This window comes from Leptopilina heterotoma, unplaced genomic scaffold (genome assembly GCF_015476425.1).
Source record: "Leptopilina heterotoma isolate Lh14 unplaced genomic scaffold, ASM1547642v1 Lhet_218, whole genome shotgun sequence".
In the NCBI taxonomy this organism is placed as follows: Eukaryota; Metazoa; Arthropoda; class Insecta; order Hymenoptera; family Figitidae; genus Leptopilina; species Leptopilina heterotoma.
This window is the reverse complement of record NW_025110935.1, coordinates 246126-264833: the sequence shown is the minus strand read 5'-3', so window position 1 is coordinate 264833 and position 18708 is coordinate 246126. Positions and strand designations below refer to the sequence as shown.

The following is an 18708-nucleotide window of genomic DNA, read 5'->3' as shown; positions in this document are numbered from 1 at the left end:
CGCTAGTGAACTTGTCCAAAAAATCGCGATGGCCTACCTAGACAGTAGACCAACCTTGACTACATTCCCCTAATTTTCTATAGGAATTAAGATTTTTAAATTCAAACCTTTTTGAAATTCAATAACTTATAAAAATATTGTTATAAAACATGATATAAATCATTATTTTAAATCATAAGAATATTGAAACTATAAATTTAAAATTTCAAAGATTTTCATTAATTAATTAATTAAGATAAGAATTTAATTAATTTTAATAAATAATTATTAAATTTTAATATATTATTATATTATTATTATAATATTATTATAATAATTATTATTATTATTATTATTATTATTTTATTATTTTATTTATTTATTTATTATTATTATTATTATTTTTTTTTTTTTAATTAATTTTATTTAATTTAATTAATTAATTTTAATTTCTAAAAATTCACGTTATAATGCTTTTAATATTTTTTAATTAAACTTTTTAATTTTAAGTGAATTTCATTTTTTCATCAATTTTTATTAGAAAATTCGGCAAGAATTCAATTATTTAAAATTAAATTCGAAAATAAATAATTTATTGAATAATTGAATATTTTCTTAAAATTGAATTCTCAAAAAGAATGTTATCAACAAATTTTTCAATAATTAAATTCCAAAGAAAATTTTTTTTGTTTCTAAAAATAATTGAAATTAAATAAAATTTTTGAGAAATATGGCATTTTTCGATAAATTTATTTGAAATCGAATTAAAAATAATTGAAATTCTACAATGAGTTTCATTATTTATAGAAATAATTGAATTCTTGAGAAGAATTTTATCACATTTTTTTTTTAATACTTGAATTCATGTAAAATTTTTTATTATATCTTTGAAAATAATTAAATTCTGCAACGATTTTTTATTACTTTTTAAAAAATAATTGAAATTCTGTGAAGAATTTTATTATTTTCAAAAATAATTGAAATCCTGTTAAGAATTTTATTATTTATGAAAATAATTGAAATCCTGTTAAAAATTTTATTATTTATGAAAATAATTGAAATCCTGTTAAAAATTTTATTATTTATGAAAAATAATTGAAATCCTGTTAAAAATTTTATTATTTATGAAAAATAATTGAAATAATTGAAATTTTTATAACATTTTGCTAAAATAATTGAAATCCTGTGAAGAATTTTATTATTTATGAAAATAATTGAATTCTGCAACGATTTTTCTACATTTTTTTTAAAGTAATTGAAATTTTCGATAAATTTATTTAAAATCGTATTAAAAATAATTAAAATTCTACGATGAGTTTCATTATTTATAAAAATAATTGAATTCTTGAAAAGAATTTTATGAAACTTTTTTTTAATAATTGAATTCCTGTAAAACTATTATAAAAAAATTTTTTTAGAATTCAATTTTTTGGGGATTTTTATTAAAATAGGTAATTGAAAATATTTTAATATTGATAATTTTTTTGAAAGAAACTGAATTCTTTTGACGAAATTTAATAAAAATTTTTAGATTAATTACATTTTTCAAGGAATTTATTGAAAATTGTAAAAAAAATAATTTAAATCCTGCGATAAGTTTTGTTATTTATAAAAATAATTAAATTCTTGCAACGAATTTTATTTGTGAAAATAATTTAATTCCGGAGAAAAATATTATTATTTATGAAAATAATTTATTTCTTATGAACAATTTTATTCAAATTTTTTTTTAAATAATTGAATTATTTTTTATTTGTGAAAATAATTGAATTCTTAAGAAGATTTGTATTGAAAATAATTGAATTGTACCTATAGGAAATTTTTATTAAAATTGCAATTTTATTAACTAAATCTTTTAAAGAATTTTGTCTAAATTTTTTTAAACAATATAATTATTTTAAAAGAATTTTATTCTAATTTTTCGAAATAATTGAATTTTTCATAACTATTTTTTTTCAATTCTCTGAATATTTTTGAAATTTTGACGAGAATTTTTTAAAAAATTTTGAACATAATTGAATTTATGCGAAGAAGATTATCACTTTTGAAAATCATTGAATTTCAGTAATCAGTTGTTCTGAAGATTTCTATTTAAATTTATTAAAATTTGAAATTTCCTAAAATTTTAAATTGAAACCTTTAAAGTATCTCCTTTAATTATTAACCATTCCACTTCTATGCAGAATATTTTTATTCTTCGATGGTTAATAAAAAAAGCAAACCATTTTCTTGAATTTCTTGAATTTGAAAATCGCGACTGTCACGAGAGGAGAAAAAAAAACTTTCAAAGTCCGTTTAGAATCGAAGGCCTCTGACCCCTTTCACTTCCGGAACACCGGGATTTGGGATTTTGTGGTTAGATGTTGGAGCGTGATTCGACTTCCTATCTTGATAGTGATCAGAGATTTATTTAACCCCGACTCTAATAAATTTAATCGAGGACAAAGTGAACGCTGAAACTTGGATCTCGTTTATCCTTTTGCATTATTTCTCTCAGCAGTGATATTCTCCTTTCTGATGACAAGCCGACAAAGTTCCATTTTCATTATTGAATTCTCATCCTTCACAACACTCTTTTCATTCAAAAATAATGATTTTTCAACTTCCACGCTGTTTCTATCATACTTTCATGTTCCTATAAGATTATTAATTTTCAAAGTGTGGAGTTTGCAGAGAAATACGTGGAATAAATGTAATGAAAGAAATTTTTCTTTTGTCCAAAGGGTGTGAGGAATTGTTTATTAAAATTTATATTCAATGCTATTTTTTGTGCTTCTTTAATTATTATAAAACATGAAGAAATCGAGCACTCCGATTCTTCGACTCGGAGCAATCGATTTCTTCATGTTTTATGTGAATATTTCTTATAAATTGTTGATTTTCAAAAAGGTTTGAATTTGAATCTTTTAAAGAATTTCAATTACTATGGAAAAATAATAATTATTAAATATTTGTTTAAAAAGGAAGTTACTGATGTTTTCGAATAATTTCACAATTAAAAAAATTCGTCAATAAATGTAACAGAACGTTTTTTTGAGTAACAGTTTTCCTTTGTTTTCTAAAAATTAAAAAATTCTCAATTTTATTTTTAATTAAAATTTGTAATTGACAAATAGAATTTATAAACATTTTTTTCCCTTTATTTTTAAAAAACTTTGAATTTTATTAAAAACAATTGTAATTCAGAAATAGAAATGATGCAAATTACTTCATTATGAAAATTGAGAATTTTCCCTGATTTCCATACAAAATTACTTTTTAAAAAAAAAATTACTTTTTCTCTGACCCTAAAGGATATTTTGATTCACTCTAAAAATGATAAAATAGGTACTCAAAAAAATATTCTATTATATTTATTTACGAATCTCTCTAATTGTAAAATTATTCAAAGACATCAATAACTTCTTTTTTGAATAAATATTTAATCAATATTTTTTTCCATAGGAATTAAGATTTTCAAAAATTTCAATTTTATTTAAATTTACAAAAATTTTAATAAAATCCTTCGCAAGAATTCAACTAGTTTTACAAATAATACAATTTTTCACATCAACTCAATTATTTAAAAGAAATGTAATTAAATTTTTTGCAAGAATTTAATTATTTCCATAAATAATAATATTCTTCACAGGATTTCAATTATTTTTAAAAAAATTTAATAAAAATTCGTTGCGAGACTTCAATTATTTTCCTAAATAATAAAATTCTTCACGCGATTTTAATTATTTTTAATAAAATTTTATTTCAATTATTTTTAATTCAATTTTAAGCAAATTTTTTGAAAAATGGAATTAATTTCAAAAATTTGTTGCAAAATTTCAATTACATTTCACAAAGATTGAAATTCTTTGCAGAAATTAAAATATTTTCAAAATCTACTATTTTAATTAAATTTTTCAAAAGAATTCAATTATTTTAAAAAAAATTTAATAATATTCGTTTGCAAGAATTTAATTATTTTCATAAATATTAAAATTCTTGACAAGATTTCAATTTTTTTAAAAACATTAAATTAAAATTCGTTGTAAGAATTCAATTATTTTTATAAATAATAAAATTCGTTGTAAGAATTCAATTATTTTTATAAATAATAAAATTCTTCACAAGATTTCAATTATTTTTAATACAATTTTAAGTAAATTCTTCGAAAAATGTAATTAATTTCAAAAATTTTTTTTAAATTCTTCGAATGAAATAAATTAACAATTATCAATTATTTTTATTATTTTTTGAAAAAATTCATAGAAAATTTTCCAATCTATTTCAAAAAAAAATTCAATGATTTCTAAAAATTTATACTATAATGCTTTAAATATTTAATTATTATCTAAAATTCTAACTGAAATTCAATTTTAAAGCAATTTTTACTAGAAAATTTTACGAGAATTTAATTATTTAAATACAAAAATATATAATTTATTAAATAAATGAATGTGTCTCAAAATTGAATTTTCATAACGAATTCGATTAAAATTGTATTAAAAATAATTGAAATTCTGCAACAAGTTTTATAATTCATGAAAATAATTCAATCTCTGTAACAAATTTTATTATTTTTGAAAATAATTGAATTATTGCGAAGAAAATTATAAAAAAGTTTGTAAATAGTTAAATTGTTGTGAAATTTTTATTATTTATGAAAATAATTTTATATTTGCTTAGAATTTTATTTAATCATTTTTCAAAATAATTTAATTTTAAAAAAGAATTATTATTTTTAATATGATAATTGAAAATTGTTGTATCTTCTCTAAAATTCAAACTTTTTGTGCTTTTAACTAAGATTTTTTTCTAAATCCATGAACTTTAATAATTAATTAAATAAATATGAAAAAATTTGGATTATTAAAATTTTTCAAAAATCTAAGTTCTTTAAATTTTTTTTATTAAAATGATTCAAAATTGAAATTTTCTAAAATTTCAAATTAAAACCTTTTGAAGTTAATTAGCGAAGATTATTATAGTTAATTCCTACAACAAGCATCAAAAGAAGATTTTCATTTCTTTAAGAAAATTATTTAGTTCAACATCAAGAAAATTTTACTATTTTTAGATTAATTTGTAACAATTCTTTTACTTTTATTAACAACAAGAATTACGATCCTATTTCCTGGACCAAATTTATTGTCGATCTTCATCTTTTGCTTGTCATCGAGTTCCCCTTGGAGAATAATAAACAAGAAAAATTATACATTTTTATCTGTGAAACTGAAACCATTGACCATGGTCATAAAAGAAATGTTTATGTTGATTAATTTAATTTAAAGCAAATATAAATCTATAGAACTTTACTGCTTATTGAAAACTAAGACTAATAAATGATTACAATTATAAATGAATTTATAATAATATAAATTTTTAATATTTTAAAATTAATTAATTTTAAATGAATGATATTCCTTATATGAAAAGAGTAGATATTCAAATTCTGTAAAGAAAGACTTTCTTATATTTTTTCTGTTTTCTTGAATGTAACTTTAATTTTTCAACCATAAAGGTATATGATGTATAATTTTTAAATTCATAAATTCTGAGGGAAATGTAAAGAACTGTAATTTTTTACTCTAGTCCCAAAAAGATTGCCAAAATTAAATAAAATAAAAGAAAATATAAATATTAGTTTCCAACATTCTTTCGAACAAACAAAAGAAGCATATTTTTTGTTATACTTTGAAATGTTGAGAAAAATCAATTTTTAATAAAGTTGGAACTAAGGGCAAAGTCATCCTTAAAAGAAATCCTTCACGAGAGTGACACTGAGGTGTTAATAATCGTTAAAATGCAATTTAAGACAGTAAAATTGGCGGATGTAAAAAAGAAGGTGATAGTGTTGTTGGTTTACGACACTTTTTTTTACCGACGGGCCTGGTCTTAAGTAAATTCCTTCAAGTTTATTTCACTCTAAAAACTTTAGCTGACTCGTAACAAAAGAGCGATTTATAGACGCATCGTTGGCATATAGGAATGCTTGTGGTCTATTTCTTTGTAGAGACGACGATAGAGCCAATGAAAATGTTCGCTCAATATGCATCGTTATAAAATTTGACGAAAGTGCATCGATACGCCCTTCATCTTTGCAGCAAAATGGACAAGTAAAGTGATAAATAGTTTCCTTAAGATGATACTTTGAAATCAATCACGACACTGTGTCAACTCACGTATATAACGGTTGCTGTAAATGTCGCTCGACAAGAATTAATGACCCTTAAAGCACCACTTTGATAATAATTGGATGTCTTATCGTCATCCAACAACTTGTGCCAAATAACCAACATTTATTGTAATTCTCAATTTTTCGATTGCCTACAAATTTTTTAATCATTTCAAATATATGTACTCTACTATTATATAGTTCACATTTTAATATGCTAAATAGGTTCGCGTGCTTTGCGAATGGGACTATTTCCAACGATTTATTAACCGGATAGAAAGATGTATTTTTACTGATTATTACCCAGCACATACGAGTAGGGAAACTTGTTAAAAGATATAATATATTATAACCATTTTGTAATTTTCTTGAATTACAGAATTTACATTCTTCTCTAAATTCACCTTTTTGTGGGAAAGGAAAATAATTATTTTTAACTAATAAGCCAACTGCACCTTTTCTTTCTCTCCATTCTTAATAATTACTTAAAAACAAAATAACATATTAAAACAAAAAAAAAGAACAACAATGAAAAAAACTTCTGCCATGTTGTTCGACCTTTACTCGAAAACATTTCAGATAATTAGAAACTTTCACATATTTTAACCATAAAACTATTTTAATAGTATTAAATACTATCCTACAGACATTACAATTTTGTTAAACTGTAATTATTAAACATTAAACAAGTTTTAATATTTTTTTTACGTTAGTCCTAATTAACTAAACACGATTTTTCTAATATTCTAAAATTCCCATTCATATTTGAATCATCCAATCCATATATTTGCACTCACTTTGACAAATGATCAGAAATTTGATTTAAAAATAGATTAAAAATTTTTTTTTCCACTGAAATAGATAAATTGCGTTCAAGTTATAGATATATTGTTGAAAAATAGAATGAAGCACTACTGAAACCAATACATCGATTTCCAATCATAGGAATTATTGCTTTCTATTATTCTCCACGATCCACCTAATTGCTCAGAATATATATAGTTTTAGAGTTGATATAGAACTTTCAAATCATTCCTACAAATTTTAAATTCCCTCTTCTCCACATATCGGGATTATTAAATTTTTACTAGACCCAGAGTGTTTTAAAATATTGAATGAAAAAAAAAAATTTCTAAATGAAAAAAGTTTCATACATACGTTTGTATTAAATTTTTTTCATAAAATTTATCGAACTTTTAATCCGATTTCTACTCTAAATCGTAAAATACTTTTCTAAAAATAAAATGAATTTTACATAACAATGAATATTCTTCGGAATGAAAATTTCATCGTATTACATTTTTATTTGATTTTATAGGATTATTTTTCTTTTTTGGAATGTAATACATTTGCTTTCGAACTTTTTATGTTAGTTAATAACGAAAAAAAGTAGAGGGATCGGGGTGATTTTAATATGAAATATTAAATAAAAAGGGCGATTTTACTTAATAAAAAGACGATTCAGTAAAAAAAATGGGGAAGATGCAAAATTGCAAATTAACTAATCTCATGTTTTTCGAATCAGAATCTTTAAATTCCACCTTTGATAATTGATGATAATAATAATAGCTTACTTATAGTATATAATTGTGTATTTCAATATAAATCTACTTACGAAAGAAACTCGACAGGAAACATGTTTTACTCACCTGAAACAAAAAGAATACAAAATACTTAGAATTATTATCAAGAAAATGAAAAAAATCACTTGTAAAACTTTTCTAATTTATAATTACAAATTTTTTTTTATTGGCCCCAACAGAGTAAACATCGAGGGACATGCAATACATATTGTAAAAATTTTGTACTCTCGTTTTTTTTACTGATTAAAAACGACATGCATATATGGAAAAGTATCGAAACTTCTTAAGCTTCAAGTGAAGAGAAAGAAGTCAAATATCCGATTCAATTATGTGCCTGGTATTCTGATTCAAGTGCTAAAGCAAGATCGAACGGGCTCGAATTTTTATTCTCTAGAGTAACTTCGTTTCTGCCTCGCTTTGCATAGAAATGACATCTTCAGCTGCGATGCAGTTTAAAGTTAAAACTCAGTGTGATTGAATCGCATTATACCTCCCTTTTTGCAATGTTCTGAAATCCATTTCACTGCTATTTTAATATAATTCGACTTTTATATTACGTCATAAGTCATTAAACCTTTGCAATCATTATACTTTTATTCAATCTCGAGCGGCAATTATTTCACTTTTCATTTGCAGTAGATGAATTTTGTCGCGCGCCAAGTGCACCTTTTCTTTAAATCTTTTCTTTTCTTTAAAATAGTGACAACAATGAAAAAAACTGCTGCCATGTTGTTCGACCATTACTCGAAAACATTTCAGATAATTAGAAACTTTCACATATTTGAACTAAATGGAATTACTTTAATAGTATTAAATACTATTCTACATTCATTGTAACAATTTTGTGTTGTATTCAGAACACAACACAATTTGAATATTGAAATTGGGTTGTGTTTAGAACACAAAACAATTCAAAAAATTCAAATGTGTTGTGTTCTGGACACAAACAGATTTCAATAGTAAACTGAACTCGCCGCATGTGTTTGAGCAAATGTGTTTTTTCGAACACAAACACATTTCAATATTTGAATTGTGTTGTGTTCTGAACACAACACAATTTCAATATTCGAATTGTGTTGTGTTCTGAATACAACACAAATGTTTGGTAACTGTCCCTGCTTTCACATATTTTAATTATAGAACTATTTTAATAGTAATATAAGTACTATCCTACAGACATTATTATTTTGTTAACTGTAATTATTTGTTAATAACAATAGCAGCAACAATGAAAAAAACTGCTGCTAAAAGATGTACGTCCTTTACTCGAAAATATTTCAGATAATTAGAAACTTTCACATATTTAAACCATACAACTATTTTAAAAATATTAAATACTATCCTACAGACATTATAATTTTGTAACCGTAATTATTTGTTAATAACAATAGTAAATATTGAGAATGCATAGTATTAATTTACCAAGAAAACCCTTTCTCTAATAATTATATAGAAACAAAAAGAATATCATTACAATTGATATTAAATAAAAAAAGCAACAATGAAAAAACTGCTACCATGTTGTTCGACCTACAGTTGAAAACATTTCAGATAATTAGAAACTTTCACATATTTTAACAGTAGAACTATTTTAATAGTATTAAATACTATCTTAAAGACATTATAATATTGTTAACTGTAATAATTTGTTAATAACAATATTGAGCAAATATTGAGAATGCACAGTATTAATTTACCAAAAATCCCTTTCCTTGATAATTATTTAGAAATAAAAATAAAATATCATTACATTTGATGTTAAAACAAAAAGCAGCAACAACAATAAAAAAAACCTGCTGCCAAGATGTTCGACCTTTACTCAAAAATATTTCAGATAATTAGAAACTTTGACATATTTTAACAATAGAATTGTTTTAATAGTATTATTTAAATAGTATCTCACAGACATAATTTTGTTGTAAATAAAAATGGAATATTATTAAATTTGATGTAAAAAAGGAGCAACATCAATAAAAAACCTTCTTTAAAATTGTAGCCGCATTTAAGGGGTCAATTAACAATTATGTTGTTTGATTGCAACTTTGCTTGAAAATATTTTTAATACTTTTGTATAAAAGCACAAAAAATCTCTTTTATATCATAAAATTGAATGTATCTAAAAATATAATAGTACGAAACATATTTTAATTTAAAAACAAAGTGTATTAAAATTCACAATAATGTCTATTTTCTCTATTGTCGACTCGCAACTTTTAATTCAATTTATGAAAAATGCCTTTTTAATTTAAATAATGCATAATTAAAGTTGTGTTTTTTCATATATATAAAAAAAAACTCCAACAAACTTTTTTCGCATTCTATTGCACGCTTTGTTCACAATTGCAGAGCTTCTTTCACCCTCATCATGGGGACTAGGAATTTTTTATGAATCCATACAATTCTTCATTAGTGAAAAATTTCACCATCCGTCTAGAGAGAGGCTCATGAATAATCGTGATTTTAATATTCCATCTGTGATTCGAGTGAGTTAAAATATGAAAATTTATATACAACCTCCCCAGGATTAGTTATTAATTAAAGTTTATAAAACACATTTTTTTTAAAAACTGAAAAAAAGAAAAAAAAAATTTTTTCCATAGGAAAAAAAGTACAATTAAAATCACGAATTTTTATAATTTTTCTTTTTCTTTTTTAAAAAAAATGGGTTTAGCTGTGATGTGACCTAATTAAGTTTTGAATACATTTCGTTGTGAGTGCCTATTGTAGTTGAGAAGGAACTTGCATGAAGTTGGTTAACTCTATCTATCTACCAAAAGTTATCTTGCAAGTTTTGTTTAAGTTAATTAGAAATATGTAGCTCTCAGTTTCGTACACAACCCAAGACTTATGAACTCGTTAGCATTTGACTTTTCTTGTTTCTTCTCCATTATAATAGTTACGATTTTTTTCTTTACAAAAAAAAAAAATTTTTTTTTCATCTCATGTTCCTCTAATTCTGTATTGTTCAACTTTATTTAATTTTACAATTGTTGTCGACTTGCACACAGGGGGAAATTGTTTCTAAATCATTGAAAAATAATAATAAGGAAAACTTTGTATTATGAAAACAATCGAAGGGGTCACAATAGGAAGGAACGAGAAAAAAATTAGTTATTTTTATTCACCATGAAATGTAATTCTGTTTTCAATTATTTTCGACACCAAGTTTAAACTGAGAGAGAAAAAATGCATCGTGAAATGAAAACTATATAATTATTACTAAGAAGTTTAAATGGTTGTGGAAATTCCTCGAATCTAGAATCGCGTGTCGTAAAAGCTAAGTTTATCTTTATCATTAAAAGATCTCACGAAGAGAAAGATAATGTTTTCTGTAGCAAGGGGTCAATTGAAATTGATTACTTTTTTCCGTGTGTAGCAGATCGAGTACATTTAATGAAGTCCACTTCTTTAGAATTACTTCACATTGTACTCACAATCGGAAGATAAGATTCCCGACCAGTTGGGTAAATAAACTAAGAAGTACAATATATATAGAGTGAAGAGATATAGAAGTAATTTTGTCGTGACACAATCCAGTGGCGATGGATCAGGAAACAATATTCCTTTTTAAAGGAATAAAGCACTTTCGACAAACAATATACAATATGAGACTTGCATATTTACAGTCTGGCGCTATAAGTCCATTCTTTATTTATTATTTATGTATACATATTACACAAACAGAAACAAATACTCCCTCTCTTTAATGAATGGGGGCTTTGTTTATAATATTAATGGATCACGACAGAGTGAGAAAAAAATTCCATATTTATGACACGAACGGCAAATTTTTGCTATTAAATATAAAAATATTAAATGCTATTATGTTGTATTTTTTAAATTTTATTCGTTTATAAAATCTTTATACAATTATTTCTTCATATAGATATTAATTAATTATCAGGGCTCGGGATGTGCGACTTTTTCGACTTTTTTAAGGAAATGTGACTTTTTTGTGAAGAAATACGACTAATTGACTTTTTCAACATTTTTTTTTAGTAAAATGCGACTAATCGACTTTTTTCAAATTTTTAAATTACTTTTCGACTTAAATTGTAAATGGTAGAAATCTTTTTTTGTAAACAATATTGTTGACAAAATCATTCTTCTCTTTGGGGAAAAAAACATAACATATTATCCCGTTTCTTAATATTTTTGTAGGAAATTCTCAAACATAAGGAAATAATTTGCATCATTTCTATTTCTCAATTACAATTGCTTTAATAAAATTTAAAGCTTTTTAAAAATTAATGAAAAAAAGTTTATAAATTCTATTTGTCAATTAGAAATTAAAACTTTCAAAAATTTTTAGAAAATTAAAGGAAAAAGTTTTAGTTAAAAAAATGTTCTGTTACATAATAAATAAATTGTAACTAAATATTTACAAATTTCTTTCAAATTTTTCGAAAACATCAATAACTTCTTTTTTAAATAAATATTTAATTATTATTTTTCCATAAGAAATAAAATTCTTCAAAAGATTTAAATTCAAACCTTTTGGAAATTAAACAACTTATAAAAAATTGTTATAAAACATGAAGAAATCGATCACTCCGAGTCTTCGAATCGGAGCAATCGATGTCGTCATGTTTTATAATAATCAAAGATGACCGAGTGATAAAATCATTATTTTATATTTATATTATAAAACTTTATATAAAAAAATTTTTAATTATTTTTTATGAAAATAATTGAATTATTGAGAAGAAATTTAAAAAACATTAGTAAGTAATTGAATTTTGCAAAAGAATTTTGATATTTACAAAAATAATTGAAATTTTGAGGAGAATTTAAAAAAAAAATTTTGAAAATATTTGAATTTCTGCGGAGAATTTTCTTACTTTTGAAGATAATTGAATTTTGCAAAGAATTTTATCAGAACTTTTGAAAATAATTAAATTTTCAGGATGAATTTTATTATTTATGAAGATAAATAAAATTTTGACGAGAGATTTAAAAAAAATTTTGAAAATAATAGAATTTCCAGGATGAATTTTTTTATTTATAAAGATAATTGAAATCTTGTCAAGAATTTTATTAAAAATTTTACAAATAATTAAATTTCAGAGAAAATTTGTATTATTTATATAGATAATTAAAATTTTGAACAGATTTTTATTTTAAATGTTTAAAAGTAATTGAATTTTGCAGAAGAATTTTGATATTTATAAAGATAATTGAAATTTTAAGAAGAATTTAAAAAAAAAATTTGGAAAATATTTGAATTTCTGTAAAGAATTTTCTTACTTTTGAAGATAATTTAATTTTGCAAAGTATTTTATCAGAACTTTTGAAAATAATTAAATTTCCATGATGATTTTTATTATTTATGAAGATAATGATAATTTTGACGAGAAAATTAAAAAATATTTTGAATATAATTGAATTTCTGTGAAAAAATTTTATTACTTTTGAAAATAATTGAATTTCAAAGAAGAATTATATTATTTATAAAGATTATTGAAATTTTGAGAAGAATTTTATTAAAATTCTTTGCAAATAATTGAATTTCAGAGAAGAATTTTATTATTTATAAAGATAATTGAAATTTTGAATAGATTTTTTTTAAAAGTGTTTAAAAGTAATTGAATTTTGCAGAAGAATTTTGATATTTATAAAGATAATTGTAATTTTGAGGAAAATAAAACAAATTTTGAAAATAATTGAATTTCTGCGAAGAATTTTGTTACTTTTGAAGATACCGTAAGTAAGGCTAAATTCGCTCATGTAGGGTAAATTCGCTCAACCGATGTCTATTTTTTAAAATTCGATTAACATACTTTTTAGACAGAAATATTTAAGATTTACAATTGTTTTGGTTAATATAAATGGTAAACTTTAATTTAAAATTTATTTGCAGCAAATTCATTGGTAACTTTCAGTAGAAATTATATTTAAAACACAAGTGAATAATTTTCATATTGAACAAGTAGTATGAAAAAGTAGGAAATAAAGCTTTACTTCAAAATTTTTAAGTTGAATACTTCTGAACATTACATTTCCTGTATCTCCAACATGATATTCATAAAGCACAAAAATTAAAGCAATAAACAGATTCTACAAAAAATCAATTAAAAAAAAAAAATTCAAATTTGTTGTGTAAATTCGCTCAGGAAATAAGTCTACAAAAAAGATGTTTGGGCCTGGATATTTTAAGTATGTTAATTACTTTAATTTATAATTCGATTTTTTGAAATAATAGTACTCTTATAACTGAAAATTAAACGATTTAAAACGGTTTAAGCACTAAACTGTCAAACTTAACCTTGTTTTTTTATGGTTATGAGTACGTTTGATTGAATGATTGAATCTAATTACTTATTGATAAAACAATATTAAATATTTATTCCAATAACTTTGAATATTGTTCTTAATTTTTTTCTTTATTGATTCTAAAGAATATTTAGTTTCATTTTTGCAGATTATAATATATTTTGCCAGAATAATAATGGTGAGCGAATTTACCCATCATTTAAAGGTAAATTCGCTCACAAAAAAACGGCTTATAAATAATTTTCTGCAACATATTTCAATTTCTTTATGCAGTAATAGGAAAGATAAAGGGTTAAAGATTATATATTTTCAGTGCCAATGTTTATTTTCATCGTTTCCCGAAGTTATTTAAAAAAGAATTGAAAAATTGAGCGAATTTAGCCTCACTTACGGTAATTGAATTTTGCAAAGAATTTGATCAGAAGTTTTGAAAATAATTAAATTTCCATGATGAATTTTATTATTTATAAAATTTTGACGAGAAATTTAAAAAAAAAAAATTTGAATATAATTGAATTTCTGCAAAGAATTTTATTACTTTTGAAAATAATTGATTTTCAGAGAAGAATTTTATTATTTATAAAAATAATTGACATTTTAAAGAGAATTTAAAAAAAATGTTAAAAATACCTAATTAAAATTTTGCTATAAATTTTATTAAATTATATTCCGGATTGTTTGATATTAAAGTATGTGTTGTCGAGAAATGTTTTTTTTTAATTTTGACAATTTCGTGTTTTTTTTTGTTTTTTCTAAAATTTCATGCGACTGTTTTCCGACTTTTTCGGAAATTTTATGCGACTTTTCGTGACTTTTATTGTGAATTTATGCGACTAAAGCGACTTTTTTGAGTCTTAAAGACGATCCGAGCCCTGAATTATGTATTTTTATTTTTTAATATTAATATATTATTCATAATATATTAAATTGCCGCCTAGATGTCATGAAAACTCTCTCACAAATGAAATAGAACGAATATTAATTAGAAAAAAAAGAAAAAAGCACTCATCTATTGCTATTTATAGCGAAAATGTAATGTTTCCTTTTTATCGTCCATTATTTCGAAGAAAATTGGAGATTCATGTAATTACAATTTGAAATTGACACATACTTTTATGACAGGATCGTTAGTTTTGTCAATTAACTTTGACGATGACAGTAAAAAATATTCCAAATTCTATTTTCGATAAAATTGAAAAAGTTATCGAGTTACATAATGGAAAAATTATTTTTACCTCTTCTTCTCAATGAAATGTGATATTTCTACAGGAACTGAATAACAATTTATTCCAGGATGTCTGGAATTTTTTTTAATAACTAAAAAATTATCGGAAAAAATATCCCTTGAACACTTTGCAGAATGTAATTAAATTAAAAACGAAGAAGAAACAAAAAAAAGAAGAGAAGCAACAAAAAATATATATAATCTAAAAATTAATATGCAAATGATAAAAATTTTTTAGAAGGAAATAATCCATTTGGTAAAATTCAGATTACGTAATATATCGTAATATTATAGCATTAGTTTCAAATTATAGTTAGACGTCTCATTGAAACTTGAAAGTCATTAATTATAGTAGACGAGAATCTAAGAAAAGTACTGGTTTAAATAATTCAGTATTACAAGGTTTCTGCTTTAAAAGAGTTTAGTTCCACTATTATTATCAATTTTCAAAAGTTGTTTTATAATTAGTAATTTTATTTTGAATTTATGCTAAAAAATGAAATCGGATTTTAATTTTCTACCTTTATCAATTTTTATTAAGAATTTATGCTATCAAAATAAAATCAGATTTTAATTTTTTCAATTAGTATTTAGTATCTTTATTTAAAATATTTATGTTTAAAAAATGAAATAAGATTTCTTTTCTTTTTTGTTTATTTAGAATTTATGTTCAAAAATGAAATAAGACTTTTTAAAAAAAAAAATTTTTTGTTTTCCAAATGGAGCAATTTTAGAGTTTATTTACTTCTTTTTAGAAACATTATTAACTTTTATGATTGATAAATACCACGATCGTAAATTATTCTACTGAATTTATCAACTTAATCAATCAAAATTATGCTATAAAAATCATTTTTAAACCAAACGAGGAACGTAAATTATGAAACTAATGTCAAAAAGTTGAAAGAGACAGTCTATGTATTCGGGTAAAATTAATTGAACCTTGTATATGCATTTTAGTGAACATAATATGACGGTAGAGACAGGGAAACAATTTTTTACCAAAATTTAATAAACGGTAAGTACTCGTGTGTACGCTTACTGCCTGAAAGTAATTGTTGTGCGTACATAAATTTTCAAACGGAAGTAATTAACTTTAAAAAAAACAGACAAAAAAAACTATAATTTATTTAATTTTTTAAAAATTGTCAAAATATTTTAATTCAAATATTAACAGAAAGAGAGAGAGAGAGAGAAATATAATTGTATAATTTGTCCCAAAAAGACATTAGAGAAGAATATTAACGAAAATCATATCAGATAATGATGCTGTAAAAAAAGTTACGACATTTTTAAAAGTTCTTTGTTTATATGACGTAATTGTTCGAAGCATTATCGTTACATGACAATGACAAAAATGTCATAAAGTACAAAATTTTTTCCTTATACGCACGAAAAAAATTTCGAATCGTTTCCAAAATAATTTTTCTTATGACGAAAAATTTTACTTCTGACCAAAGTTTATTCAACTCCTTATCTTTAGATTAAATAATTTTTCTATTTACATTTTTTGATTCTCTACCATCACTATTCTACAAATTTCCACTTCGGAAAAAAAAATTTAACAAAATTAATTGAAAATTAAATTAATAGCAAACATAATTTCAAATCAAAATTCATCAATAATAAAAAAAAAGTTGAACGACTATAAACGTCAAGTTTTAAACAATGCCATTTGCAATAAACAAAATAAAGCGCTGATAAGTTTGTACGATTTTCAGGTTCGTATAACAATACACAGGGCATTATTATTATTATTGCATTATTATGTTTCCTGGTTTGAAAACTACCGTAAAAGTTTATAGATACATAAAAGTTCACGGTTATAGGAACAAATAGACAATAATGAACTTTGTTAAAAAACTTTTCAACAACAATTGCAGTATAAGCGTCCTATACTATTTGACAAAATTCAAATACAATTCATTTTATGTGCGTCTCAATTGATTCGTTACATCATATAAAGCATAATAATAAAAAATTGTCAAGTAACACCACATTTTATATATATACAATACATTGACTTTAATAGATGATTTTTGCATTTTATCAATTTCAATGTATTAAACATGTTTGATTGTTGCAAAAAGTATAATTTTCCATTCAATAAAGCAAATGACGTGATTGAATGTCCATAAAAATTTGTAATTGATTTTACAAAAATAAATTATTCCATTGACACCCTGTGTGACAATGTGGAGTAAATAATGATTTCCATAAAGGTAAGTAGAATAATAAATAATGCATACAACTGTTTACGCAGAATTATGAATACATTATGCAATTACATGCGTCGTAATTTGCGACAAAAAAAAATTTCACTCAAATCAGAAAAAAAGGAATTTATTTAATAATACTCTTCTCGTTTGCGTGTCATTGTGCATGACGAATCGAGATTTTTTTTTTTTGCTTTTTTTTGAACATCTAATTTTTCAGGACGAAAAAAATTTATTGAAACTGGAAAAAATGTTTACTTAGAATAATTACGAATTTCGTTGTCCGTAAAATTTTGAGTTGTTTCAGTTAAAACTTTCGATATTCTGGGGAAATTCATTGTTGTTCCAGAAGGTGAAGCTTTTTTCTGTGATTGAAATAAATTATTACTTGATAGTATTAAATAAATATTTATTCGTCTTGAATAATTAGTTACTCTATTAAATAATTGTTTACTCTAATTATGTCTTCTATGGAGCAATTATTTATATTCATAAAATAAATTTTTTTTATTATTTTATACATTTTTTTTACTTCTTTTAATTTGTATTTTTTACACGAAAAATTTGTTTTGCACATTAAAAAAATTCATTCTTAACTTAATAAAAGTTTAATTTTTAATTACTTTTCATTTCAGTTGGTAAAAATATTCAGTTTATGTAATTCGAATAAAAAGTATTATATTGAAGTAAATATTTACTTGATATAATGGTGAAGTAATCGATTATTTTTTTTTCAATAAAATAACTCGACACCAGCAGTGAATTCAATGCGGAGATAATAATTTAAATTCTATATATGTGGTGAATAAAAATGACAAAAAACGTGAGAAAATGTAGTAAAATATCAAAGTTGTTTGCTTGTTAATTTTTTAACTGAATTGTCCAGTTTTATAAATATTTTCAGTTCGCAGATAAAATAATTGCGATTCTTTTTCAATGCACCGTGACGGCTAAAAATAAAAACAATAACTGCTTCTAATAATTCTTAGTTTTCTAACATCTATTCATCAAATTTTATTTACATTTACATTTTTTTTTGAGAATTACCTTAAAATTCATAATTTTTAAATGAACGAAAAACTTATTTACTTCTTCAAAACTTGTGTTTTATTCATTTATTTATGATTTATTTATTATTTATTTGATTTACTTATTATTTATTACAAATTCATAATAATTAATAAACGTATTACTTGTTGCGAAGAAAGGGACCTAAGAAGCAAAATATTGTAGGTTATGTTCATTATATTTTTATCTTCAATAAAAGATTATTTTTTAATT

At 22.8% G+C, this 18708-nt stretch overlaps 1 protein-coding gene across 2 annotated transcripts in view; it reads right to left on the bottom strand.

Annotated features, from left to right (window-relative positions):
• Nucleotides 1-18708, bottom strand: part of LOC122501885 (basement membrane-specific heparan sulfate proteoglycan core protein-like) — a 428837-nt gene that overhangs the window by 303550 nt on the left and 106579 nt on the right. The gene's annotated exons all lie outside the window — the stretch shown is intronic.